This window comes from Euwallacea similis, chromosome 8 (assembly GCF_039881205.1).
Source record: "Euwallacea similis isolate ESF13 chromosome 8, ESF131.1, whole genome shotgun sequence".
Classification (NCBI taxonomy): Eukaryota; Metazoa; Arthropoda; class Insecta; order Coleoptera; family Curculionidae; genus Euwallacea; species Euwallacea similis.
In genome coordinates this window covers 3741167-3764379 of record NC_089616.1, presented here as the reverse complement: position 1 = coordinate 3764379, position 23213 = coordinate 3741167, and the positions used below count along the sequence as shown (strand labels likewise).

Below are 23213 nucleotides of genomic sequence, written 5' to 3'. Positions count from 1 at the left end.
TCCCTTTGAATAAATATTTGGAGTCAGTCGGAGCCGAAGACCCTCGTCTTGTTCAATGAAGCCGTTTTATTACAATTCGGATATTGTCTAAAGGAACAAATCAAATATTTTCTGGTTTGTTTGGCGGGATCTCGTTTTATGCCTCATTTGCTGTATTAAAATTGTTATGTCGACATTTACTTAAATATCATTGAGAAAAATTCAAATAAAACTCAAAGCACTCAAAGTCTTTTTCCAGATTAGTAATCTGGAAGAGAATTTGCAGACCTTTTTCTTCAATTTTTAAGCGCTTTAACTTATACATTCCACCTTTCATGTTTACAGGATATAATAAACAGTCATCATCATGTCTCTATTAAACCAAATTTCAGCTGATGAGTTCGTATCTTCGAAATTTTATCATTTCTTTTCGTATTCGTGTGTGGTTATCTCTGGTATTTGATGTTCGTCTTGAATCTTGATATCCCACGCATACGCGGACTTCCCCGGAAATATCTCTTTTATTACTTCTTTTTCTTCTTCGTGGCTTAGTCTTACGTTTTCGCGCTGTTTCACCGTTTTTACCCTCATTTTGTACCCGTGTCTCGAAATATCCTGGTTTAATTCCTCTAAGTCTTCCTTCCATACTTTTTCCTGATAATTTCCTTATCTAATTCCTTCCTCATGTCTCTGTAGAGTGATTAATTTTAAGTTAAACGTGCAATGTTTTGCCATTTTCTGGATCTCCATTAACCATTGCATTTTTCAGTTGAAGGTTTCTTTTATGATCTTAATCAGGCTCCTATCCTCTCGTATCTGATTGCTAACGTTTATTGCTGTTCTTCTCTCTTGTTCCAGTGGGTCATCAAGCGCTGAAGAGTGAGAATGACTGAATGGCTGTGATGAGAATGCTGAGGGGACTGTGAGAGCAAAGAAGACAGAGGAGATAAATGGGAACGGAGAGGCGAAAACATAAAAAATAAATTCCGAGGAAAAGTCGAAGACAGCAAACAAACCATCCCTGCTTCTTGAAGTAATGCCTTCCTGCGGTCCAGGGGGCTCAGGGCGAAAGTGGTCGTCAGGCATGGTGCCTCTCGCTTTGGGCTCCCACCAAACCGTCATACTGATGTGGAAAGTGCTATTTTGCGCACTAGTCACACAATTTATTATTGTTGAACAAACTTATATGTTGTGGTCGAACTAATAAAATATGTTTTAGTTCTGATAGATGTGGAATGAAAATTTGATTGTAAAAAATGAACGTGGAATTGGTTATTTTCAACGTAATAACATTTTTGGATTTGTCTTGGAATTTTAGGAATATTTCGTGTAGCGCACCCTCTTCAAACGATCAACCATTTTTGAGATATTCGTGTTGGAATTATGACAGTTTCCGGAATTTTCTTCTGGGGCACAATTTCCGAATGGCTTGAATTGGATCTAAACGGTTTTTACATGAAAGCGTTTCAAATAAGCAAGTCAATCTTAACTTCCGGAGTAATTGTGATAAATAGTGCATGAGACATTTTAAGCGTTCTGGATCGTTGTTCCACACGATACAGTTCAAAATTAATGCCAGAGAGTCCGACCTTGTTTTTTGGTTGAAGAAAACTTGAGACCGCATGAAAATTTTCACTTAAAGCGACTTCATGTGCTTAAATAATTTCTGCAAAAGACAAAAAAGCTGAATTCCAAAAAATTGCTTGATTTTCCAAAAACAAAGTAAAATTACCACACTCATTAAAATTCCATAGGCAAAGATCTCACAAAATCTATAAACGAACGCTCCAATTAAAACAAGTCAATTTGCACAAAATCAGCCAGCGTTTTATAGACCCATAAAAGAAACTCGTATAAGGCATTAATATGAATATTTTAATACATATTGGATCGAGTGAACATGCAGACACAAGGAGGACCATGCTTAAGTCATAAAAGCAAAAAAACCATACTGATCATTATTGGTCCTATGTAAAGGATGTTGCTTTTATCCTGACTGTATTTTATTGACAGTGCACATGTGTCGTTATTACCAAAGTTTTAGCGGTGCATCAATTACACCCCATGTGTGTGAATTTTATGAATATCGTGCAGTTAAACTTGGGTAAAGGGCAAAAACAATGGATGAACCAAAAACTCCAAAAATGTTCTACAGGGTCTAACATATCATGGAGATTTTTCAGGGGACGATAGTACTTTGGAAAATAATTAAAAACTATTAATAGACCGATGGTCAAAAACGCACCATTTTCGATATACAGGGCGGAAAAGTTTTACATTTTTTCTCATATTTTGTTTTCCTCGCGTATGCTTTGAGTTAACTTTTTGAAATTTCGTACATCTATTTTCTTTAAGGTCCTATACAACAAAATGTCAAAATCGTCGGTAGCCACATACAGGGCGTTATATTTTTTTGGGTCATGTATTCTCTTAAGCTTTGTACCTTTTTTTGGAACCCCCGATATGAATTTTGATGTTAAATTTAAATTCCTGCTTTAATTCTCTAGCTTTTTGGTCTCCCGTAGTATGTTCGTATCTTTCACGGTTTTCGTAGAATTTGTGAAAATATCTATCAATGAAAATTAAGAATGTGAAAGAAGTAAAGGAAAAAATAACCATCTGGTTAGTTAGCAACTATCTGAAGCAATTCGTAACATTTAATAAATTTTCTTAAAATAAATCTAAACGAAAACAACATTATAAAATCTGTTTGAAAAGTCCTTTAGAAAATGTGATGCTTTACCACCCTGTACATCGAAAATGGTGCGTTTTTGCCACGAATGTATTAGAATTTTTTTAATTATTTTGCTGAGTGCTAAGCTCTCTGAAATGTGTCCACAATGATATGTTACACCCTGTATACGTTAGAGGCAGATTGTTGGTTTTTCCTATGCAAAGTAAAGGAAAAAATAAATAAGTAATTCCAGTTCCACGACCTATTTCTATCGACTGTGACATTTCAATTAAAGTAATGTGCAACGCATTCTTCATAAAAATTTTACTGCCCCATAAAATGGCTAACCTCGTTTAACATACTCGTTTTTTAACAAATATCCAAATTTGCATGGATCTTTCTGATGATGAGGCTTGATTATGCACCGGCTTTTATTATTCGTCGAATAACACAAACTGCGGGTTAAAACGGACCTTGACCGGGATTCTGGATGCACTTTCACGCTGCACCAGGAAGTCCAGTCCGGTCATCCGCTATTGCTCTCCGCTGCTGCCCTAATACCAAATATACTAAATGCACTTGTATTAGTTTAAATAAAACAAAAAGGCTGGTTTGTTTATTTATTCGTTTTTGTCTAGGATTCTATCCTTTTTGTTGTGTTTGGGTCTTTTCGGGGCGGAGCTTCAACGGGAAAATATTGCCAATATCGGCGATGCGTTTGAGAGGCCCTGGCCCGTTAAATTCTCTGCGGAATTATTATTATAAAACGACATAAAATGATCTCCCTGAGGAGATCCTGAAGGATCGGCTTTCTTTGCCCGCACATACTTGCGAGCGACATCAACGTCCAGAAATCAAAAAGGAGGAAGGTTTTTATTGAAAAATCGCGGTTCGTCTTACCATCTTTGATGGCCGATCTTTCCGCATTTGAAATCTATGTGCTATAAATGAGGTAGGGCGCAAGCCTTGCTGTTTGGCAATAACGGCAATTTGCTCCCTTTAAAAATGACTTAAAAGTGTATCTGCGGTCCTCCCATCCTCGGATCTGTGCAATCCCTGTCATGCCTGCATAATTGAGTTTCTAATTAAATAGCAAAGTCCGGAGTGAACAAACTAAGCAATAATGAGTCCTCGTCATAAAACAAAACGATAAGCCTGGCGTGCAATCGCAATCCCAATAAAACTTAATATTTTATATACGTTGTTGGTTGGTACAGGTATCATGGGACGGCGAATAAACTCAGCTTTTTACAACAAAGTTGCAATCGCCATCTGCCATATAAAATGGACCCGCTCAGGCGGTTTTCGAAAGCCCAAAGCCATCAGCTGCCACTAAATAAGGACTTTATTGAGATTATTAGCATGGTACCTGGACGGCCGCCAATTATAATAAAGCGAAAATATTTGAACCATGTGGGACGTTGCCATATTTCCCAGGGTACCAAATTTCTCTCTCTTTCACTCCTTTTCACCGCAGCAAAAAATCGCCCCTTAAATTGCTCAATAAGAAACCTGCGGCTGATTCCTATTATTCTCTCTTCCACCCTTTCTCGCATTATTATCTTTTGACCTGATTTTTTCTTCTCTTCAGGGGGACGTGAGATATTCAAATTTTTTTTGTAACTTCGGGTTTTACAACAGCACGAAGTTAACTAAAACATTTAAATGCATGGAGAAGTTTTACAGTTCCCAGGAAAGGAATTGTAAAGGAAAAAAGAAAGGAGGTAGCAGCGTGAAGCCGAAATTTTCCACGGTGGTTTTGCTTCGGCAAAACACGGAGCAAAAAATTGGAAAGCGGCCGATGGTCAGTTCTTATGCAAGCGGCCTGTAGATGGTTTTTTCTGGTCAGTTAACCCGAAGGTGGAGTCGAGGACTCAACTAATTTAAAAGCAGTTTAAGTGATAAAAGTGTCTTGCAACGAGAAAAAGGTGAGGAATTAAACGTAATCGGTTTTTAATCTCAAACAAGATTAGGTTTATCATCGTATTTCTTTACGTGGAATTGTTCTGTATTTTCTAGACAACAACCGGTCTTTTTTGATTCTTCTTTGATATTTTATGTGATTGAAAAGTAGGTGTTAGAACCATTTTTTAGATTTCCACGCAGCTTTCAAGTGAATTTGCCAAAAAAATGGATTTCTAGGAGAACTGTGACCATTTTGGTTTAGTTAAAGAACTCAATGTCTTCCGTAACTGCTACACAAGTTTTAGTTGTAACAACCTGGACAACCCTAGACATCAATTTTAAATTTCGATTGCACTGAGAACTTTTTTCACACAAATAACTAGTTTGCAGGTTAAATAGGCCAAAGTTTCAATGTTGTACCAAATTTGGTTTCCAACTTATGATTTTCCAAATGAAGACTTTCCTTAACTGCTATATGGCGACTTGACCTTAATATACCCAGATGATATTCCTCTGTGTTAAACAGCACGCATTGGAGATTTTTTACTTTGTAGTTAAATGTAGCTAATAGCTGACAACTTTTAAAGGTGGTACCGCGTGGGTGCCGTATAAATTATAAATTTTCAAAATTACCGCCCTCCTTAATTGCGAAAGCGAGTTTGAGCTAATGGCTTAAATCACTACAAGGTACGTCACGATTTTAGATCAAAATCCATGGATTTTTTCCACAGAGACCACCAACCCTCAGGTTAAGTTAACCTAGGTTTTAACGGAATAGAAATCTTGGTTTCCAAGTTATGAATATTGAAAACAAACGCTCTTCTTTAGCTGCCACTAACTCTACTCTAAAAATGCTTCTGAACGTAAGCCAAAAGCGGCAGTTCAAAAATTGTTCAAAATCTCCTCTATGAACATTGAGCATTAACCTCGCGCTTTCTCTTCAAATTGACTTGATAATAGAAACCTCCGACTCTTCAAATTACATCGAGAACTCTTTTTTTCTTGAAAAGAGCTGATTTTTGATGATCTTTTATCGATATCAATGCATAAAATCTGACCACTAAAACGATCCACGAGTGGTTTAAATATAAATGTAAACTTTTTATCGCCCTCTAAAGACTGACGAGTCCACTATATTTGACATGCGAGCCCCCCATAAAAAGCGTATAAAACTTAATTTTATGAATTATGCGTTTTTTGGTTGAACTGAAAATATTGTTCAAATAAGGCGCAAAAGCCATAGTTTACATTTTGAAATAAACTCGTAAATTTATGTGAAATCTGTAAAATTAGATACATTCGAGATGCATCTAGGGTTGTAAATCTTATCCTAAATATAGCATTTTCTATCTGCAGGATCTCCAGTATTGTGCATATTCTGCCATCGTCATCTATAATACTTGAGACGCTGAATGAAGTCATTGCTTCTACAACGGAAACGAGTCCTCGGGGTATTTTAAAGCATAATCGAAAAATGCCTCTAAAATTGTCTGGCATATTCTTGGATTTTTTAAGAGGAATTCAGTTCCCATTAAGGGCATATGCTATATAAAAACACAAATAACGGCAATAACGACGTGACTATATGCTGCGATTGGAACGTGTTTTAGGGCAGGTTTCAGGACAATTCAGTTTTTCCTGAAAACTTTTGGATCAAATATGTGGTTTGCCCAAGAATCATTCCTAGTCTTGACCTAAAATGTACCAGCAGATGTCCATAATGGGGACGATCCGTGCACAAAGAGCATCGACCTGACTGCTGCGCCGCCATATTCGTGCACAGCAGAATGCAATCGAGTTATAAATTCACATTACTGTCTACTACTTTATGTTATTTGTGTCAAAGTGGGGCCCACGGCCTCTGAAACCACTCTGTTGGCAGCAAATCCTGCTTTGCAGGCTGGTTCACTCTGCATAATTACGAAAATAAAACAGAATCACGATGGCAAACATTGTAAATAATCTCTTGAGCTTTTGGGTGAATTTAAAAACGCGGCAGCAGTCCTAATCCCCGAAACACCGTGCAGATTTCACATTTAAGCTGAATTTAATGCCCCGTGAACGTCGTCTGGAAAGTATAAATAAGAAATGGCCTCCGGACTTTATTCCATCGCACAAAAAGACGAAAAATCGTGCCTGGAATCCTGGCGATGACGTCTAATCCTATTTAGTTCATTAGCCTTTCCAATTTTCGAGTCAAGTGTGCCACTTGGAGATAAAAGTCTTCGGTTTATCATCATCCACTTTAACGATACTTCAATTAAGTAACATCGTGATTTTATGGGTCTGGATGGAGCTTAACCATCACGTGTGTGACACAAAATTTCGAATTTCCCTCGGTTTCAGCGCGGCCATAACAACGCGGATCATCAGCTGTCAAAAAAGTCAAGCGGTACTAAGTGAGGCAAGCCAGCTGGCCATGGCCAAGCGACCGCCTTCTGCATGGTGTACGACTGACGCCATCATGTATAAACATCTCGAAAGCTGAGCTTATGGCTTGTGTATATCTGCGTCGTGTCTCAAGTTTAATTTTTAACCGGTGAGTAAATATTTATTTTAGGTATTTTTTTCTCTTGCTTTTTCGGTTAATGTGGAGGTGGGAACCGTCTCAATGTAGGCACCGTATGTGTGGGCAGACCTTTGTATACCTAATTCATTCACTAAAGCTTTGTTTAATACAGCGAATAAAACCCCATTGTGAATATTAGTAGATCAATCGAATTAAGACTTGATGTGTGCTTGTTAATTTTCTAGCGCATTTACCATTTTTACTCCTTATTGGGTTCGCTTGATGCTCTAAGTTAATGTTCAAAAATGGGGCTTGATACGGCACAGTCAATTTTCGCATGAATATGTCATTTTTATAAGTTATTAAGGAATCTTAAGGAGATATGTTGCTTTGTTAAAACATTCCTATTACTTTCTAGCAGAGAATTTTTGAAATTTGACAATTCGCATCCAGATTTTAGCCTAAAAGGTAATAAGCATTGTACACTATCTCCATACGCCGCTGTTTATATTTACCTACGTCCTATTTTTTAAATTTATTAAGGAATATTTAAGCCAGATATTTACCAAATTTCATTTAAAAATCCCCGTTAGTTTCGAACTTAGATTTTTCCAAAATTTGATATAACACGGATTTTTTGTAAAAGTTAATTAAATTCTCATATGGTACGCCACTGTTTATTTTCCGTTCCAACAACCAGTCCGACCAAACCCACTTAAAAACCCTCCATTAGGCATAATTAAGATGCAAAGAAGAGGCTTTAAATTAAAGGATTTTACGAAATTCTATCGACATGGGTGGTCGGAAGAAAACGAAGAAAGAGTCATGGACCAATTAAGCTCTATTTTTTTGTATCCATACCTGTATACTTCTCTTTTTAGGTGTTAATGAACAATGCAGGAACTACCTCATATGAGGCAACAAAATATAAAACTTCCAGAATTTAATCCAACACTTTCATGAGATTGGGATAAGACAAGCGTAACTCGAGGGTAATTTCGCGTCTGCCAGGAGCAATCTCCAGGCTTAAACGAGCCAACTTTTGGCGTTTTATCCAGAAATGTCTCGCCAAAATTCCGACTCCCGGCACGAAGTTTCATCAGCCATGTAAGTACTTTCATATAGTCGTGTTTTATTAGACAAGAAAGTTGAAATTTAGTCTAGAAGTTTCCAGGGTTAAAATCATGTAGACTGAATGTTGTGAAAAGCAAGTTTTGTCCCTCTTTGTGTTGAGAGGAAACCGATTGCATTGAAGAAGGCTGTACGGAGAACTGAGCTGACCATTGAAGATTAAGTTATGCATGCAGATGATTTTTTCCTTTAACTGTAGAGAAGAACCAGCTACAAATTTAACAACTACAAGTGCCACTCCTATGGACTTTATATAGTGGAAGGCCGTATGCACGCAAAATGCAAGAGAGATAGCCGAGTAATAAGATTATAAAGATACGAGTCATTTAAATTCTGAAATGGACGATGGGTGCAAATAAAATGCCAAACGAATTGCCGCTTACCATCTTGGGTCCGCGGTACTTACTTCGAGCTGGTTTCCATTTTATCGGGCGAAAAGTGCAGCGAAAGAATTCCGTTCCGTTGGGTACCACTACTGATTTGCATGGAAATTGGTCAGTCTTGAAGCCAATGTAGCTGCGATTTGGTGGTTAAATTGGGTCCATTCAACTACAGTTTTTCCATGGAGGTCGAGTCTTGAACTTCGTCTTAATTTGCTTTTAGGCGATTTCAAAGCAATTTTCTTGGCTAACCCCAGGGACCATTAAAAGGGTTTCAATCAACGCCTTACTACGCCTTAGTGGACAATGGCTATTTGACTGCTTTCAGGTTATAAACACGACCAAATAGGGTCCGAATAAATTAATTATCGCATAGTGGTCTAATCGCTTCGAGGGAAATTCAGGAGGTAAGTAAGAAATCGAAAGTTGCGGATTTTAGCTGGTACGTTACAAGGACGTGAAGTGGAGGTAACAAATGGTTTCCGGCTTTCAGCCGCCTAGTGGTCCTATGGCATCATTTTGTGATTCGAGATGCGTCATAGCCCCTTCGCTTTCGGTGCCGTCTATTGGTTTCCATTTGTCCAAAAGGGGCTTTAAGACACCATTCAGTTCTTTTAGATCTTCGAGAATTACTTCTTCAGTCACCGTCGCTAACCTCGAAACGAAATTTATGACATTTCATCGACAAAAAAAAGGAACATCGCGCGGCAAAATGGCCGACTTCCGACGGAGCTTCAGTTCATCTAGAATAGTTTATGACGTCACTAAGATACTAATTTTTACTTCTTAATACACAGTGGCTACTTGTGTCTTGCTCGTCATTGGATCCGAAGTTCCATCAAAATCAAGTTGATAGTTTTCCCAGTTTAATAATATTCAAACTAATTATTTGGAGTTTTTTTGAGATATTTCAGAAACTATGATGAAACTACTTTAGGCCCAATTAGATTGTAAAGGGAATTTTATGATACTGTTTTGTGGCCATAAAGTGATTCATCATAGTCCTGGCATAATAAAGTAGATAAATTTATAATCCTATTAGAGTATATACAGGTAACAGATGTGTTTTCTGTGGAAATGACAATAACTGAATCTTGACTGACGAACATAAATGTCTTTTAACAGGTGATTAATGTATTTCGGATTAGCAAATTAAGATGGAATCGGACATAAAACGCTGTATGTAACGCGTACGTAATGAGGTTTTATTTGACTCGTCCATTTATGGACTCATTCGCAAGCTCTCATAAACTGATTTGTCTCATAAAACATAACATTACGTACTTATTACATAAATATCGATTCAAGCGGGATTCTTAATGAGCATTAAAATTCACAACTTTTCTTAATTTAACTTACTTTGTAACTGTCGCCCTGTCGAAGATTCCAATAGTGAGCATTGTAAAAATGACCACCCTGTATGCTCGAAAATAGATTGTACAATAACTGCTCGTCCGGACAGGTTTGGAAGGCAATTCTCCCCTTTTATGACACGCTCATCTGTTGCAATTTTAAATTTGATAGTCCTATTAGGTATTGATGACTAAATTTCTTTGAACCTCCTGGATCACACAGGGGCAATAGCCAACAATCAGTACGGAGTAAACTATACACAGAGTGTTTATTAAGTACCTGTAAAAAACTTTAAAGAGTGAATCTTTGACATAGGGTCGTATCGACTTGATTCTTGAGATACAGAATTTCAAAAACAAATTTTTTTTTTTGGTATTTTGATTATATTTTTGTTCAATAACATGTCAATTTGACGAAATTCTGGATATTCGAAGTATTGGTGATGAGAAACTTAAATATTTACTTAGTTTTTTCTTTAAAGTTAGAAAGTATCACATAAATGTTATATCTGGATTTAAATAACCATAACTCATAGTATTTGTCGCGTAAAGCAGGCATTTTAGACAAAAATGGGTTTAAACTTTAATCTGCGTTGGAGGTTTGTAAGTTGAATCACTGAAAGTTTTTGAAGAACAGGCGGAAAAAATACATCATTTAGCGTTATGTGTTATGTTAAACTATCACTTTATAAATTACTATCACCAAATTAGTGAAAATTATTTGTAACAATAGTTTAGTCTTGACGTTATAAGTAATCTAAGTTTATCACAACCTAATACGGTCAACAAAAGACACATTTTTCCGCTTATTTTTCAAAAACTGTCAGTGATTCAAGTTACAAATTTCCAACGCAGGTTAAGTATAAACTCGCTTTTTTTTTAAACGGCTGTTTTCTGTGATAAATACTAAAAATTATGGTTTTTTAAATTGAGGTACAATACTATATGTGGTACCCTCTAACATTAAACAAAATACTAAGTAAATGTTTGAATTCCTCATCACCGATACTCCCAGTACCCACAGATCTATGTTGAATAGTTAATTTTTAGTATGAGTTTCACTGAATATCTGTCTTGAACTCAAGTCAATCTCAGCTCGAGCCCTATGGATTAAATATAAAGTATGTTTTTTTTGCATTAAGAATTTTCAAAATATACCATTAAAAACAGTTTTTGTAGCTTTTTATTTGATTTTTTTTAGTATTTCATACCTTGTTTTCCTTTTTTCATCCCCTCGCTGAAGAATAAAAAAACGATGGAAACGTAATTTATATTAAAAAAAACATCAAAATTAGCCAAGAAAAGATACCCTGCGAGATTTTATGTAAAGCCAATATTATGTCATTAAAATCTGCTTCTTCAAAAAATTAAAGGGAAAGCGTTAAAAAGAATATATTTGGTGTAAAAAATGGCTAGATGGCCGAAAACAAACCGAATACTAGAAAAAGTAGCTCTAGTGTATTTTTTCACAATTTCTAAAAATTAAAAACCATTAACTATTTATTTAACATATACTCGATGCTGTGAGCCACGTTTCAAATCAAAGAAAGCAATAATATCATATACCTATATTTAATAACTTTTTTGAAAATATAGAGCGTAGGATGCCAACCACGAAAAGTAATAGATAGAGCGTTGCTTTTTGGAAATATATAAAAAATAAGCTTTATTTCGGTCATGGAAAACTCCTCACCACAGATTCTTCGTGGAATACCTAAATGGAAAATATGCAGTACAGGAAATCAGAAAGAGTAATTTTGCTCAGATTCCACTCAAAGTAACTTATTTCTTAACTTTACAAGACGTAAACCGCTTTAGAAGAATTTTTAAAATCCTTGTTGATACTAGAGGAGGTACATATATTCTGCTGCTTAAGAGACATGGAAGCGTGGGATCTACCGCCGTAACAGAGGATTATTCAGCTTAATCTATCTCCAAATAACACAGGGACAATCTGCTTCAATTAGAACCAGTTATGGGTTTGTAATGGTCAAAAAAATGATCAATTTTAACTTTTTATAATGCTAAAAAGAGCTTAATAATATATCTAAAGATAACCAATTCTCTATAACTCTCTATAACTTTCTATTATGTAACCAATTGTATTATTACTAATTTTAATAGTTTATAACATTTCACATAGTTTTAATAAAAGTGCAAAAATCCTTTAAACTCACACTTTCCTCTTTAGCGAGAAAAGTGCTGTTTTCTTCGTCGAAATAAGGGAGGTGTCTGTTCTAGGTTCTATGAAAGTTATAGAAAATATTTTTTTAAGATTTCGACAAAATTAAGTTTGCGAATAATGGGCTACTTTTACCATTTTGTTTTCCTGCCCAGGGCATTTTATAGTGGATTTAAAGGAAAAAACATATCTCATACTTTAGGTATTCTGGTCTTTTATATGGGCATAATGCATTCCTTCAGTTTTTTGTTTAAATTTGGACAAAGTTCACGTATTTGTATTTTTTTCTAATTTATCTTCAATAAACTTATCAGTATGTAAGTTATTTGGTTCCAAATACAGGTAATAAAAACCAGTTAATTTGGCCAAATACAAATATCCATCTCATTTATTCTTGACTATATGGTGTATAAAACTGTGTTAGGCCTTAACAACACTACATCAAATCAATACTTAAATATGTCATTGGTCAAGCAATTCCCGTTGACCTTTTAGGAAAAACCAATGAAATCAAGAGTGAACATCTATAAAATATTCATAAAACCTAAAAATAATGATAAAATCATTTAAAAAACTAAAAACCTTCAGATACAAAGCGCATGAGGTGCCATCTAGTAAGAAGTGGCCAAACTAGAAGACGCATTTATCCACAGATCGATAACGATATAAGCAGATCCCATTTTCAAAGAGAAAAGTTTTTTGAGAATTCTTTTGTTAGCCCTGTGTTGATGTTTAGATAATGAAGTGCAACAAAAAATGCTTTTGGTCGAACCATCAACTATAACGTTGACTCATATATATTTTTTCCCCTTTGGAAGTGATACTCTAAGGGGTCAACCTGGTCTCAAACAGCCTTTCCTAATTACTTTCAAGTGAAGAACCCCAGACATCTAACTTCCTTTAAGCTGGAATAGCTTCTTGTGGATCCAACTCGTCCAGCAAAAGGGCTCCCTTGAGGTGTCCTTCTGCAAACCACCATCCGAGTGTCTCCCCAATCTCATTTTCTTAAAGGTTTTGTTCCTTTTTTTCGTAATATCCTGTTATTCTTTTTGGACCTTTAAGGTCCTTCTAGAGTCATTTTTATGCTTAAACCAATAATAAAAAAACTCTAGTAAAGACCAACGACAAAAACATTTCTCAAATCCGTCAGTTTCTTCGTATTAACGTCCCAAGGAAAAAAACTCGAAGTTCCTCGAAAATGGAAAGATGTATTCAAAACAGGGTGACATTTTTGCAAAAGCGTATCGAAAGCGGACTCTTTGTGAAGCCTCGTGCACCCCATTTTTACGACAAAGGATTTATTTTATTTCCGAAGGTTGAGTTTAGGCACCCTTTAAGAACGACAAGATTATGCAAAAGGGTCGTATTCAAATCGGGGATGCCCTTCATGGAATTGGCCCTTGCTTGCGTAATATAGCCGGTTGTTAAGTTGTAAATAACAAAGATAAAACGGCCTTCCAGGCAGGGTTTCGAGAAGGCGGGGATATTTAGGGATTGAGGCTTTGGTTTAGGATTTCGGTTGTTTCTGTGGCTTCGGTAAGTGCGGCATTTAAGAGAGCAAGAAAGGAAATTTAAAAATCTGAAAAAATGTATTCGCATAATTACATTTCAGTGGTATCAGATCTTCTCGCTTCTGGACCCGGCCATTAAAATCAAGGGCGGAGTTGACATTTTTATCTGATGCAGGCGAGCCGAGCAAGTTTATCTGGTTTGAGGGCCATTTAGCTGTCAACCCACCATCATTAAATTTCATATCTTATGACCTTTCGTCTGCGCTTCAGACCTGCCCACTTCTTAGGTTTACATTTTTAAATCGAGAACGTTTAATGAATTAATTTCAGGCTCAAATGTCTGGTAGGCAGAGGGTGTCAGATGCAGGGACGTGATTAAACACGAGAATATCAATTTCTACGTCTATTCCACACAGGGTGTCCCAGCAAAACCTAGACACCCTGAATATCTTCTTTATTATGCGATTTATGAAAATTCAGTAAGAGATTTTGATTATATGTTCCAAAGGGGACCCATTTTAATGTGCATGATAGCCGGGCACTTTCATCCCTCCTCTCTGCAGAGCCACCCTCTTAAAAAACTTAAATGAGAAATAGGGTCAAGTGGTACGTTGTTTGAAAGTGTTTTCAATAGTCCAAATGGCGATGATCATAATTTTGATTTTCATGACTCTATCTGCCGAAGCGGCCTTTTTTATTATCTACAGTACTAGAAGGAGAATGGTAAGAAATTGACTTATTTGTTGAGAGATTGTGTTAGTATGCAGTCTAAGGTGTATTAATGTTTTTTCCAATAAATGCTTTTAACGTTTTATTTCCATCAGTTCCGATTCTATTCGTGTCGAATCTCGTACGCAAAGAAATGTCTCAAAATGGCTTATTGGCTTCAAAGAAAAATTGAATTGGTTAAGATTCACTAGAAGAATGACAGTTCCAGCAAGATCTGCAGCGCGAATATTTGATGACGGATACCCAAAAAGAAATGTATTTCATCAGTTTGTCTCACAGTTAATGAAAAAAAATATGGAAATTCGATTTGTGGGCAATAGACAATCTAAACGTTAAGCGATCCTCACACGATCAATAATACTGTCAATATTTCATTATTATATAGACGGTAGTCTGACACGGTCAATATATACAATGTATGTATAATTAACGCCAAACTAAAAGTCTCGCACGTTATCTATGATGAATTAAAATGGCCACATTGGTAACGTTTACATATCTCGGAAGCTATATATGTCTAACTTATTTAGTTATCATTATCACTTGAAGGTAAAACGTATTAATTATTAAAAATATAATGAATATGGTCATATAGATACATATATAATAAAATATGGTCAGAAATTTTGATGTGACGTCATTTAGCTAAAATTCGATAATTCCACTGAGATGTAAACGTGACCATTGGAAACATTTTAAACCGACAGGGTTGCCGTCAATGGCAAAGTCATGTGTGTTTACGTGTTGATTATTTTGTAAGATTATCTTATAATACCGGTGATTGTGTCTATTTTTGCTCTTATATTTTCCTTTCTTTAGAAGGTTTTGTATTGTAAAAAATTAAAAACATTTTTTATTAAATCTTACGATTGACTGTCCTGAAACAAATTATATTTATGTCGCCTCAAGGGTTTGTTCGGAAGTCTGGCAACAGCGTAGGGCAGCGCGACATAGAACTTTGATGACGCGTGAGATTTTTAGTTTGGCGTTTACTATATATTAATATTTGATTTTTTGCAAACTTGCGTGATGTAGAATGTGCTAAAAATGAAAAATAAGGAAGAAACATTTACTGCTATCACTTTGGTACATATAGGTGCGAACAAAGTTAAAAAAAGACTTTGGGTAATAAAAGAATATCAAAGAGAAAGAAGTTCAATCGCTTAAATATTTTAAAGTCTATTAGGAAAAAGATCCTAATGACTATAAAAATTCCTTTACAATGAATAGCGAAATGCATGAATAGTTGCTACGTTTGATTAGTTTTTATATTACCAAAAGAACACGAACACGCGAGATGCACTACCAGCAACTAAAAGACTAGCTCTAACACTTAGATTTTTGGCAACAGGAAGGTCTTGTAAAAATCTGAAACTTTCTACAGTAGTTGTGCCAACAACAATTAGCGAAATAGCTATGAAGACTTATCAGGCTATTATACAGGGTATTTAAAAAAGACTCGGCAATATATAAAGGGGTTATTTTTTAGGTCATTTTATAGAAAAAGGTTCCTATAAACGTAGGTCCGGGAATTTATTGTTTTCAAGATACAGAGTATTAAAATTGTTTTTTAAAAAATAATTCAAATATCTTTTCACCTATTTTTTTGAAATTTTCGTAACGTTGCTTGCAGTAATAAGGGGCTGATTTGGCTCTAACTAAAGTAAAATTATGAAGTCCAGTGGCGTTTTTGTACCATAAATAGATATGCAATAAAATGGTTTTTATTTTTTATCTCAGATACGATGAAAGTTCAAGACGCAAAAAAGTTAAATTTTTTTTTTGCTTTATCTCAAAAAGATATGGAAATTTAGTTAAAATCAGTAGCGTACATTCTTTTGACAATAAATTTAGTTGAGGTCCCTCCCTGGCGCCACTGGACTGAATAATTAATACTATGTTTATTAAATAAATATCAGATATTATTCAATATTTATTAATAGTCTGGTGGCTTTTCATTGTCACCCGAACCATTTTTAATAACAATTATCGTTAAAAAATGGATTAAAAATAGTTTTAAATCTAATGTTTATTTAATAAAACATAGTGTCTACCGATTTGTTAAATTTCAATTTTCTCAAAAACTCTTGAAGATTTTGACTTTCAACAAAAGTACCTTTTTTATGTAAAAATCCCCAAATTTAATATTTTTCCTATAAAATCGTCACTAAAGTATGCGTACTTTTTAAATGTTATTTCTCTGTATTACCCGTTCATGGAAAAATGTGTCAATTTCTTTATGCAGGCTCAGAAAAGGCACAAAAAGTTATAATAAAGCACAAAATTTCATTAATTTATCTTGAAACGTTTTGAAAATATTAATACAAAATCATCCTCAGGAACCAACTTTTCACGCCCTGTATATCGAAAACGAAGTTTTAGTCATACTTTAGGACCTAGAATACGTGGTTTAGAGACACCTTGTATAATTGTTAGGACGTAATATTGTCAAGAAGTTTATGGAGGTCATTTTGAACAATGCAGAAAAACGAAATAAAATAAGTTTTGTATTTTAATTCCACCTCCTAGTACTGTAAATAATAAAAAAGGCAGCTTTTGCGGATAGAGCCATGAAAATAAAAAATTATGATAATCGTTATTTAGGCCATTGAATACCCTTTCAAACAATGTATCACTTTACCCTACTGCCCATTTAAAATTTTTAAAGGGGAGGCTCTGCAGGGAGGAGGGGTGGAAATGCGCAGCTATCATGCACGTTAAAATGGGTCCCCTTTAAAACGACAACGAACATGTCCTGGTAAATTTCCACGAATTGCAAAATAACCAAGTTATACGGGGTGTCTAGTTTTTGCTGGAACGCCTTGCTGAATTTAAACCATCAAAGCGCGCACTCTCAATTGCAATAAAACTTGAATTCTTGGAGGTTTCTGCTTCCATACTATTTTAACATAACCAAATTCAATGCTATTTCAAACACGTTACCAGGCGATCAGAGGAGAAACTTTTACTGGCGATATTTAATTCAAGATTTATTGTCGCTTGAGCGGTGAATTCCTATGGTTGAAGTAATAAACTACACTCAGAAAAAAGATTACTTACCTTTTAAGGCTATGATGTTTCAAAGCAAATCCGTACTTTAACCTCTCCCTACTCTCTCATCGTGTCGTCTAATACCTGAAACAAAAAACAGGTACTTTACATCGATTTTTACCTCAAGCAAGCAACATTGTTTCAGGCTGTTACCCCGCATAAAATATGACCAATTTGACCGGGTCCGGCCCAAGTGTTACTTGAAAAGTAAGCCTTTGAGAGTCGTTAAAATATATAGGACGGCACTATCAAACACAACATAAAGTTAATAATATGACACCCAGAATCGCCTCGCTTTCTCGAGATCATGACATGAAATTAATCTTAAAAATTTCACGGTAAAAATCGAGCTAATTTCTCGCAGTAGCGGACAAAAACCCTTCAGCCGGTGAAAGGCTCTCGGAAGCAAAAAGCTGCCATAAAAGGGCGGATAAAAACATCAACATGTTTTGACCGAATGCTGACGAAGAAAGTCACAACAGTTTCACTTAATCTTTGGTGTCGACAATATTTGAAAAGGGTATCACAATAGAAAGTAGGTACCTTGAGAAGAAAGTGGCACCTTCACGCGTGCCGCCTTGCATGATGCCATTCTTTTACTTCTTCATCCCTAAGAGTGCGTTAACGATTATGGTAAATAGTTCGCTATACTGACTGTGCTATCTAAATCTCCTTAAAGATTCTACAATATTCACAAAATTTGCCCAAAAATATTTCATTTTAGCTTCCATAGATTATCGGTGGTTTTTACTTTGAATTCGAGCCCAAAGTGGGTTTAGAGGCGACTGCCATAAAAATTTTCTATCTAGACGAGAAAAGCGCAAACAATATTACATTCCAGCACTTCCGTTCTCATCTGGAAAAAGCTTTTTTTGCAAATAAAATTCATGATGTGTAAATATTGTCCCTAGTGGAAAGCGGAGAAGACAGCTGTAACTTCCGTACCATTTGCCTCCATGAAAACGAGGAAATTTATGGATACGTAGGAATATTTTATCCAGGAATGGACAGAAATGAGGAAGAAGTGTTTCGTTTCTGTACTGGTATAAACAGCAAAATAATAAAGGTAACGAATTTTAATTAATATATACAGAGAGGTAGAGTGAAGTAATTTGACAGCGTATTCTCGTATAGAGCAAAAAGTTCATATTATATGTATATCAGGATAGCCCCAGAAGTACTCGACTTAATACTTAAAGGAAAACAATTTTTGAAAAATATTACATTATTTCTCAACCTAGACTTCGGACCCACCTTCTTCATTATTAGCAAATCTCTTTCTAGTGAGCAATTTTTCCAAGTTTGGAAATAGAAAATAATCTAAGGGGACTAGATCCGGCGAATAAGGAGGGCGAGGAATAGTTCGAAATCAATTTAATTGATTTTGGCCATCGCGATGACGGAAGTGTGAACTGATGCGTTGTCTAGATAAAACGAGACTTTCTTTTTAGCCTAATGCTGTCACTTTATCCTAATTTCTTCGCTCAAACGCTGCAATAAATTTGAGTAATATCCTCTATTTATTGATTTTTCTTTAGAGAAATAGTCAATAAAAATTATCCCACGTGCATTCATCATATTTCCTGCAGATGGAACGTTTTTTGCCTCCTTTGGAGCCGATTCTCCCCTTTGAGTTCATTGTTCTAACCGCTCTTTCACCTGAGGTGTAAAATGATGGACCCACCTTTCATCCATGGTTATGAATCAACACAAAAACTCGGTTTTATTACTGCGAAACTTTGCCAAACACTCCCTTGAAATATCCCCACGGCACTGTTTATGTTCAATTGTGAGTAATGGCGGCACCCATCTTGCGCACAGCTTTCTCATATCCAGTTTCTCGGTCAAAATGCGATGAACAGTACGTTCTGAAATGCCTATCACGTCTGCTAATTCGCGTAATTTTAGCCGATAGGCATCCAGTACAGTTTTGTGGATTTTCACTACAATTTCTGGAATGGTCACCTCATTGGATTGACCACTGCGGAGTTCGTCTTGGCAGCTTGTACGAGCACGTTTAAACTCTGCCAATGAGTATTTTATATTTATTAACGAAGAACCAGATTCCTCCAGAATAGAATCTATCTTCGCTTTAATGTTGGATGGACTAAGACCTTTTAAATAAAAGAATTGAATCACGTATCGATGACTAATTTATCCCATGTTCCCAAATCTCTAAAAGTGTTCCCTAAAAACAGCTCCAAAACAAACACAACTTAGACGTAAGGTTTTTAAGGTTAAGTCTTTGTGATATACGCAAATTTCTAACAAAAAATCGCCATCTATATGTCAGGTCGAGTACTTCTGGGACTACCCTCATACGTGTAGATCCCAAAATGCGCCATTACTGAGATACTGGGTGTTGAATTTATTTATTTTTCCCTCATGGCGCCTACAATTTTTGACGCATTTAATCGAAATATTGGATGGTACGTAACGCGTTATGATGAACTTAGAAGTAGGATTGTTCTTCTGCTGCAGGAGCTCATCTACTGGTTCTTTTTCATATAATGCACATTTATCATCATTATACCCTTCTGCGTTTTAATATTCACAACCGACATTACACATTACATTTTCTTTATGTAAAGTTGCACACACCGTTATCGATTTAACTACAAAGTTTGCAGAGTATCGAGCAATTCTTTCTTAAAAAGAAACATCTAAAATGAATTTTCAATACTACAATAGCTCTTTCTATGCAATTTCTAGTTTGAACATGAGGCAGAATCTCCCATCAACCAGCTCCTTTCTTGCAACTGGAATATTCACTCTTTACTGATTCTTTATTAATATACTGCCCTCATTTGACCACGCCCACTCGAATTTATTCGGGTTCTGTTTTTGAGATATTTAAAGCCGAATGGTGATTATAGTACAACCTGCGAACTTTACGACATGATATTAATTTTTAACAAGTAGACTATTTAACTTGCGAATAAATTTGAATTTATTGGGTAAACAAAGGTCACCGTTAAAAAGTGCAAGGGAGCAAAATTTGCATAATGGAACTGAATTATGTAAATCACGCCATCCGGCTTAAAACTCTTACCCCGCCTCGGGGTGGTCACGTCTCGTCTATGTAAACAAAATTAATAAAACAGCTTTTGTGCGAATTTTTTCTTTCATTTTAAAGAAATAATGATATTATACGAACAAGTGAAACCACTTTACCAGTTTTTTCTAGGCGATGAAAAAGCTTTTATTTAAATTTAATAACCCTTGTCCTGCTAGCTTAGACGCAATAAAACACGTCCATTTTTTTCCTTGTGGTTTTTTACCGTTTTTCTTATGTAGAAATGCCCTATTATTTAGCAATAAAAATGACCATCTGCATTTTGTTTCGCCATTTAAGGGTGTTTACAACAAAAACTCCATGTTTCGTACAACCTTTTTTTTAACTAATAGAATATTGAATTAAATTAGCTCAAAGCTAAAGAAAATCTGCATTTTATGTTCCACAGTTCAAAGGCACCTGGTTTCGACCCAAAATCTATGATCCAACATATCTGTGATGCGGTTCCAGTGCCATGTCTTTTCACTCTAAAAACAGCTTTTGACCAGAAGTTGGTTGGCCCCTCAGGTCTTTACCCAATTTTGCCCATATTTTGTTAAAACTCCTGCAACTTGTAGTTTGATTGCTGCCACAGTTTAATTTATTTTATTGTTTTTATTGTTGTTGTTTCATTTCTTAAGAATGACCATCAATTTTTTTTCTTGCGAGTACCCTTGTTTTTGGTCGATTTTAAGGCAACTTTTTATTACAAATTCCTTGATATATCATATTTAGCAATTTACGCACTTTTTCGGTCTTTCATTACTCTTTACGTACCCGTTTAATTTGTCTGTATGTAGTTAACGTTGCAAGGCCAAGGCGATGTGGTCAGAATAGTACCCCAAGGGGATCTTGAAGTGTCCGGCAGTAAGACGTAGAAAGAGGACGAAGTTGAAGGCGTTTAGAAGATGTAATTTGTTACTACGTTCCAACATGTTTGAGCACCCAAGTTCTCTACCGTCTCTTAGTAGCTTTTCAATTACGAGATCTTGTCCAGTGCTTCTTGCTTCAGAGAGGCTATTTGTAAATTCAGTTGCTCATAATAGGGTGAAACAGCCAAATAAAACAAATTCAACATCTGCATATTTCGAAATTTGTGAAAAAAATACCGAAACACCTCAATTTTGGATTCTAAAATTACATCCTGCAACGTAAAAATTTCATTCATAAGTTCAACCCTCTTTGGGTGATCGCTCCAACCTCCAAATTTTTAAATTGGAAGTGTGAGATTGTGATACTTCATGTGAAAGGCGTTTTCATTGTCTATTCAAAATTGCTATGGTTTTAAACTTTACTGCAAAGAATAACAGATAAAAATATATGTTTTTGACGAAACGCTCTAGGACATACTAAAAACTTAATAAGTAACTAATACCATTTCGTCATAGATAATATAATAATATAACAAAATACATCAATCTCAATGTACTATGAGACATTCAAAATGCAAGCCTCGAACCTTTCTGAAGTATCCTAATCATAAATAAAAATGTTTTCTAACGTTAATCAACATCTGACGCGTAATCGATCTAATCGCAAACGGTATTCTTTTTAAGCTAGCTACTAAATCGAGTGGTTTAGTTTGGTTCACCATATTTGTCACATGTCCCCATAAGACGAAGTCTCATGGAGTAAGATCAGATGATCGTGCCGGCCATTCTACTGGTTCTTGCCTCCCTATTCACCGGTTTGGAAAAATTAAGTTGAGGAATTTAAGGATGAAATTTTTACGTTGTAAGATGTAATTTCAAAATCTAATGTTAAAGTGTTTTGGTATTTTTCCATATACAGGGTGTTATTTAATTACGTGGTCAAACTTCAAGAGGTGATTCTTTGAGAGATTTTGAGCTTATATAGATATAGGTTCGGTAATGCTTCGTTTTCAATATACGGGATACCAAACTTTTTTTTTATTGTTACATTAAAAAAAAACTCTTAAGAAACAAGAAGAGCAAAATTAATATGACATTGAAACTTGGTGACAGTTTTTTATATAGCACAAAGGAATCTTTTAAACTAGAAATTTTGTATCCTTTTGCTAGTGGTGTACACGGCGGAACTCCAGAAATTTGAGAAAAATTAAACAAGAAAAACGCTTTATTTAAACTAAAACACTTAAACAAATGGTACACAATTTTTTTTCGTAAAAAAATATTTAACAATAAGTAATGCGAAGCTTACGATAATTGCTGAAAATGTCCTTTTTCAACTTCAATGCAAGCATTAGCTCGTCTTAACATCGATTGTCGAACACGTTGAAATATTCCGGGCGTATATCTTATTTGATTACATGAATCCCGTATCCATTGAATTAATTCTTACTCAGTGTTGACCGGAGCTTTATAGACGAAGAACTTTACGTCTCCCCAAAGGAAAAGATCTAACGGATTTAAATCCGGTGACCCGGTTGGCCATGACTGTGCTTAAAGCGAAAAAAATATAATCGTTTTAAAAAAGTCAATGGCGCATAAATAACAGTAATAACCATAAATAATACTGCCAAATTTCAACAAAATCGGCTAAAGAATTATTAAGATTTTTAGGAAAAAAATATTAAAAAAAAAGTTTAACTCCCTGTATCTTGAAAACGAAGCATTACCGGACCTATGTTTATATGAACTTTTCGTCTTAGAATCGCTCAAAGAATCACCCTTTGAAGTTTGGCGACGTACTTAAACAGCACCCTGTATATCGAAGTATGTTGCACGCCGTAATAGTAAATGTTTTTTAACGAAATAAATTAACTAAGAAAAAC

At 35.4% G+C, this 23213-nt stretch overlaps 1 protein-coding gene and 1 long non-coding RNA gene across 5 annotated transcripts in view; one reads left to right on the top strand and one right to left on the bottom strand.

Moving 5' to 3' along the window:
- Abd-B (Abdominal B) overlaps positions 1–23213 on the bottom strand; it is an 80033-nt gene that overhangs the window by 20738 nt on the left and 36082 nt on the right. For all 4 annotated transcript variants that reach the window (XM_066392527.1, XM_066392524.1, XM_066392523.1 and 1 more), the window contains exon 2: positions 17413–17487. The gene's annotated coding sequence lies outside the window, so the exon portion shown is untranslated. The remainder of the gene's footprint in view (positions 1–17412; positions 17488–23213) is intronic.
- LOC136410466 (uncharacterized) lies at positions 4471–8234 on the top strand. The gene is made up of 3 exons (XR_010752241.1): positions 4471–4581; positions 6905–7097; positions 7949–8234. It is a non-coding gene; the product is annotated as an uncharacterized lncRNA (long non-coding RNA).